We start from the raw sequence: 7,109 nt of genomic DNA on the forward strand, positions 1-7,109 counted from the left end.
GCGCAGCCTAGCTGGACGGAGTCTCCGCCGCACTCCCGCTCTTCTGTCACTCCAGCTCGGTCCCTCTAGCTAGCCCCATCGCGCCTTACCCCTCCACGCATGCCTCGGTTTCCCTTGGGTAAGCTACTGCCGTCGCATACTGGGTGTTCATCCTACATGTGTGTTCATCTGGTTTAGTCTTATAAGTTATATATACGTACATAATATTTATATATATATATATACATATATATGATATATATAGAAAGTTTTAACCATTAGGTACTTACCAGTTTTAACCTAATATATATATGGAAAGTTCCCAAATTTTTGTTTTTGGGTGAGAGGTTTTTTTTTTTGGGTTATGTTTTTAATAAATGGTCTTGGTTTAATTTTACTTAAGAAAATACATATTTTTTTTATAATGATAATAATAAAGATTTGTAATATGGTATTAGTACTATTATATATATATATATATTTTTTTAATATATTTTTAGAAGTACAATGTAGTGCAAGACTTTTATTTTGAACTCTTTAAAGAGAGACTAATTAAGTCTATTTTAATTAAATGGTATTTTTGCTTTGTCTACCTTAATAGATTTTTGATATAATTATGTTACCCAATTTTATAATTTAATCTCATTAGTAAATAAGTTAGATTTTGTATTTTGTTCAGACTGATTATTGGGACATTGATGAATTTAGAAAATGTGACGATATTTTAGGATTACATGAAGTTAGGTTTTTGAAGAATTAAAATTGGTTATTTTTGCATCTTAGGCTCAAATATTGAAATATGTGTTCGATTGGAAATTTATGAGAATTACGTTATTATGTTATAGGTGATGATTAATAATTGTTTGGCATTTTGAGAAAATTTCTGAAAAGCTAAGAAGTCTAGGTAAGCAGGGCGTTACAGTTGGTATCAGAGCCAGGTTTGAGATTCTGCATACTACAATGAGGTGTTTGATGAGAGTTAAGGTTTTAGAATTTTGTAGGCACTGGATCATGACGTTGATAAAATAATTTTCAGAGTTGTGGTGTAGACATTTGTGGACTATAGGAGGTGATTTTTATCGATACTTAGGGTATTAGAAGTTTCAGGCGTTAGGCAAGATATCTTATGAAATTTGTAGGGTAGGATTTTTATAGATCTTCTGAGATGGTCATGTTGATTGAGGTTCGTTTCGGTTTTATAGACCGCATATAAGGCTTTTGACAGGATTGAAGGTTTAAGAGTCTAGAGTTATATAGTTACTACTGTTGCATGTACAATTTTTTATATGTATTTATGTTTGTTTTACTTTTACCACCATTTGCTTATTTTGTACGAACCCTTTATTTTTGTAATGATTTTTAATAATCTAAGTTGTTAGGATGCCACCTCGTCGTCGGGAAAGAAATTTATCAGGTATGAATGCGACAAATGATGAATGGGGGATGCACCATAGAACAGCTTAATCGAATGCATCCTCCCACCTTCAATGGTCGGGGCGATGCAACCTTAGCAGGAGACTGGATCCAAGACATTAAGGAGATACTCCGCTTTATAGACTGCATGGACGAATAGAAGGTTCTATACTCTGCTTCCAAACTAATGGGAGAAGAAAAAAAATGGTGGATTTCTGAAAGAACTATTAGAGAAGCTGAAGGGATGGAAATAGTTCGTTGGCTGCACTTCAAGTAGATTTTTCTGGAAGGCTTTTTCCCAACCTCAGTCCGAGACGACAAGGCTATGGAGTTCACAAATCTGCTGCAAGGAGCTATGACAGTACACTCGTACGCAGCTAGATTTTTTGAGTTATCACGTTTTGCTACACATTTAATCCCTTATGAGGAGAAGAAGGCTCGTAAGTTTGAACAGGGGCTGAATGAAAAGATTTACGAACGAATTGTGGGCTTTCAAATTTGAAACTTTTCAGAGTTGGTGAATAAGGCCACAATATTTGAAGGGAGCCTTCAAAGAAGCGCTGCATTGTTGGAATAGAGGAAGAGGACTACGCCACAGAGGTCTCAATCTGCGATGGATCAAGGGCCGTGGAAAAAGAGAAATGATGGGAGCAACTCAGGGCAAAAGCAAATGCAGGGAAATCAATCGAAAAGCCTCTGTAAGTTTTGTAATCGTGCACATATTGGTGAGTGTAGAAGGGAAGTGGGGGCGTGTTTTCGATGTGGTAAGACCGAACATCTTATCAGGGAATGCCCTTTGCTGCTGACAGACAACAAGAAGCCTAACCCACATCCAGGTTTCCAGCAAACAAATTAGGAAAATAATCAACGTAGAATGGGACCAGCTCGAGTGTTTGCACTGACATCTGAAGATGCTGAGGATGACAACAATGAGAACATAGGTACCTCACTCTACTTCTCCTTGAAATCTTTTCATTTGAGTCAAGGTTAATCATGCTTGCATGGAACTATTCTAATAGTATATAGCTTAGAATATTGAAGTTGGGTTGAAAGTAGATTTTCTAAGGATTCAAAATTTGTGAATCGAGGTTATTCAGGACTTAAGCTTGGAACTTTTGATTATACTAGATTATTTTGGGAGTTCTTTGTTAGTTAGTTGTGACATTTAGAGAGGAAAAAAAATGTACAGAGTGGTTAAATGTGGAGGTCAGATCTTTTTCGATGTATGTGATTGAGATTCAATGTTTTTAGGACTATAAGTTGTTAGAGTGAACAGTGGAAGCGTGGTTTTGGGTGAGTGATAGTTTGAGAGTCTTTCTCCTTATTTGTATAGGGTTCAAGGATTATGTGGAGAGTTTGAGATTGTTTTAGGTTTTAATTGTATTGTTGAGGTTTATAGTTCAGATATGATCTGTCGAAGTGCAATTCAATGTGCGCGAATAAGTGTGAAGAATTAAATATTTGGACTTTGCTTTAGGTGTAACAAATTTTGAGGAAGAAATTTTTTTTAAGGGGGGGTGAATGTAACACCTAGACCCAGTCAAGCCTGATTTTTTTTTAAATATATTTTTGGACTAGTGGAATTATTTTTTAGAAATTGAGTCATGATCAATGACTCAAGAAAAAGACCAAGACCCAAGCCCACACCCGTGTCCTTTAAACCATTAAAACCAACTAAGTTTATAATTTTTTTCTTTTTGCCGCCACGCACGATTGCACTCCCATGCACGTATGCCTCTATTCTCCTCAGCTTTAGGGTTTTGTTTTTGTTTGTTTCAATCACCTTTCTTTTTCACACGTTAGCTTCCCCACATGTTTTCTTTTCCGTCTATTTTTACCCCTAGAGTTTTCCTCACGTCCACGGCATGCATGATATTGCACGTCTCTTTCCTTTCTTTCTCTGGGGTTCTTGTTTATCGCCTATAAATATATACATACGTACGGCACGCATGTGATAGTTTACCAAGCCTATAGCTGCCGCAAACCTCCCATGGCAGTCTCCACCCCCACTGCCCAACCTCTTCACCTCCGTAGCCCATTTTTCCTCCTCACTGTGAGCCCTCCCCCTCAGCGCAGCCGTGCAGCACCCCCAACCACTGCCACAAACAAGCCAAGCCCGTAATGCAGCACAATATTTCTCAGTGACGCCGCTGCCCTGCCACACGAAGTCATAGCTAGCAACTCCTCCTTTAAATAGCGCACCACCCTCCAGCTCGTCCTTACCACCACGGAAAGCCAACCACTGTGGTAGCTGCTGCTCTGCCCTGCACCTCCATACCCAGCAGCTGATACACTTAGGACTTGAAGGGCTCTGTTTTTACATGCCGAAACAGGTGAAGCATCCCCACCGTGAGCCATATCGTTAGCCCCCCTCCACTTCGACGCCATTGCCATTAGAGTATGCCGAAGGTCAAGCCTTCACTTTCGAACACTGCCCTGGTCGACGCCCAGCCCCAGACCTTCGCATGCCTCGTTGCATCACGATGAGTTTCTGTTCTCTCTCTCTCTCCGTCTCTCTCTCACTCACCACTCTCTCTCGTTGGCTCGTGCACATCCCAGCTCGACAGAGTCTCCGCCGCACACCCGCTCTTCTATCACGCCACCTCGGTCCCTCCAGCCAGCCCCATCTCGCCTCACCCCTCCATGCATGCCTCGGTTTCCCTTGGGTAAGCTGCTGTCGTCGCATACTGGGTGTTAATCCCATATGTGTGTTCGTCTGGTTTAGTGTTATAAGTTATATATACATACATAATATATATATGATATATATGGAAAGTTTTAACCATCAGGTACTTACCAGTTTTAACCTAATATATATATATATATAGAAAGTTCCCAGATTTATGTTTTCGGGTGAGAGGTTTTTTTTTTTGGTTATGTTTTCAATAAATGGTCTTGGTTTAATTTTACTTAAGAAAATACATGATTTTTTATAATGATAATAATAAAGATTTGTAATATGGTATTAGTACTATTATATTTTTTTAATATATTTTTAGAAGTAAAATGTAGTGCACGACTTTTATTTTGAACTCTTTAAAGAGAGACTAATTAAGTCTATTTTAATTAAATGGTATTTTTCCTTTGTCTACCTTAATAGATTTTTGATATAATTATGTTACCCAATTTTATAATTTGATCTCATTAGTAAAAAAGTTAGATTTTGTGTTTTGTTCGAACTGATTAGTGGGACATTAATGAATTTAGAAAATGTGACGATATTTTAGGATTATGTGAAGTAAGGTTTTTGAAGAATTAAAATTGGTTATTTTAGCATCTTAGGCTTAAATGTTGAAATATGTATTCGATTGGAAATCTATGAGAATTACGTTATTATATTATAGGTGGCGATTAATAATTGTTCGGCATTTTAAGGAAATTTCTGGAATGTTAAGAAGTCCAGGTAAGAGGGGTGTTTCATCGTTTGTCCCTGCTTGCATGCATGCAACCCTACTCTCCTCCCCGTCAACTCGCTATCCCCCCTGTCCCAACCTTCATTGTTGGGCACATGAGCACGCAAGATCAATTTGGAGAGTGTGGCCACCTGGCATTTCCATACTCTTTCCCAAAGACCCACATGATCGTCTATGGGTATCTGTTTTGCTCTTTGTTTTTTATTTTTAGCTAGACGTTGAAGCTTTTTTTTTATCATCATCTTCCGGATGTCTATCCCTCCCAACACTTTGCAAAACCACGTAGGTGCTCTCTTCTGTGGATAGGTGGCTTTTGGCCACCTACTCTATCTGAGAATGCAAACGACGTAAGATTAGAGGCACACTGCCATTCCCACAATCGGTAATTTGTCGTATTTGATTTGTAGGAAAGTTTTAAAGTTTAAATTCTTTTGCAACTCAAATGTTGTCATATTAGCTATGTGAAAGGTGTGCCCTCTACACTAACTTACAAGTAGATTTTCATCTTTTTTCTTTTAATTTAAACTACATAGAGTGATAATGGGTATAACTCATGAATGGAGTTGGTTTGTAATACATGCATCAAAGTTTTGTTAATTTCGGACAACCTAATCTTCTACCATATAAAGCAATCTTTAGATATGTTCATAACTCCAACAAGTACATGCAAATTCCAATCCTCCTACATTTCCTCTAGAACAAAGTCTATTTCATCAAACTATAAAACTTGTAGTTTATACAAGTGAAACTTAGCAACCTTAAGCCCAACTTGCACCTAATATATCTCCACAATATCTTAAAAGTCTCCAATCCAAGGGCATTGTGACGATCCCAACCTCCGCTTGGGATGGAATGGAGACTTAGAGCGTTGGGACATGTAACACAAGGTTACATCATACACCCTCGTTCATGATAGTTAATATGCAATGCATCCCATCCTATAAATGCATCTAGCAGTATGCAGTAACCGCAACGGAATAAGGGTGATTAAACAAGACTTATGCAAGAATAAACTAAAACATCCTAATGTAATTCATAACCATTATAGGTTCAAATCATAAGGTAGCATAATCTTAGTACAATAATTATTGGTAATAAGTCTCCATGACTCAATCAACTGCTTCATGCGTTCTAATGCACGAAGGGTTAGGGCTATAACATCCAAATGAGGTCTAATATTTTGTTGAGATCTGACTCCTCTTCAATCAATCGGATCCATTGGTCCATCTGGTCCATCCTCGTCGAGTCCTAAAACAATTTTTATCATTCTAAGTGGAAGGATAATGGGTCCACACGGAGTGAGATTTATTTGAAATCTCAGTAAGTTAGATAATCAACGTGCACAAAGATAAATTATGCTTAATGAATGATAAATATGAAATGTGTGTGATGCAGAAAAATCAGTATATGTCTTCCATCTAAATTCCTCAACATTTTAAGAAAAACAAAGACACATTTTCTTACAGAGAACATTTTTCACTTTAACTGTCAAAAACATATATTTCATTATAACGTTTCATCACTATTAGCAATTTACATTTAATCATAACATTAATGCCATAACGTATAGTATCGTCACAGTTTCCTGTACGCATTGTGAGTACATGCTGGTGACTATAGTACAACAAATGTTGAAAATACATTGCCTATAGACTCGTTCTGAATGCATTGGTAACATAACATAACATCATCATAACATCATAACATATACACCCACCAGCCTTAAGTATCATAACATTTGACTTCGTTTCTACGTTATTTAAAAAAGAACTCATTCGAAGCTCATTGGATGTTCTTTGTCAACCTAGGGGTTACCACTTCATTTTTACTCACTCCAGAGTGGACAGAGAAGTTTCACTAGGATAATTCCCCAACCTAGCATTTCGGGACGTGATAAAAATTATTTTCATGTTATGCTTGAAAAATGTAGTTCATGACATGTACATATGTTGCAAGCTTTCATGTGAAAATGACATTTATATGTAATATGCTAAAAATGGTGGAAATGTCACATATCATGTAAGCAAGTAGTCATGTACTCAATGTACTATATAACTTGATGTTTCATTGTCAAAATAAAAATTCTAACATGAATGTGACATTTATCAATAAATCATAAATAATTTATCGAAGTGTAAGTTAGAGGCCAACTTACACACTCCCCGAGCTTGGAAAACTCGTAGCTGCTATAATCAAAGTTTTACAAAGTTGGATTTGAACTACTACGGAAGATGTTCATAATCAAAAGGTTTTAAAAATATATATTTACAAAAATACTCCTAAAATTAAAAAATTGCCACTAAG

This window comes from Juglans microcarpa x Juglans regia, chromosome 2D (genome assembly GCF_004785595.1).
Source record: "Juglans microcarpa x Juglans regia isolate MS1-56 chromosome 2D, Jm3101_v1.0, whole genome shotgun sequence".
Classification (NCBI taxonomy): Eukaryota; Viridiplantae; Streptophyta; class Magnoliopsida; order Fagales; family Juglandaceae; genus Juglans; species Juglans microcarpa x Juglans regia.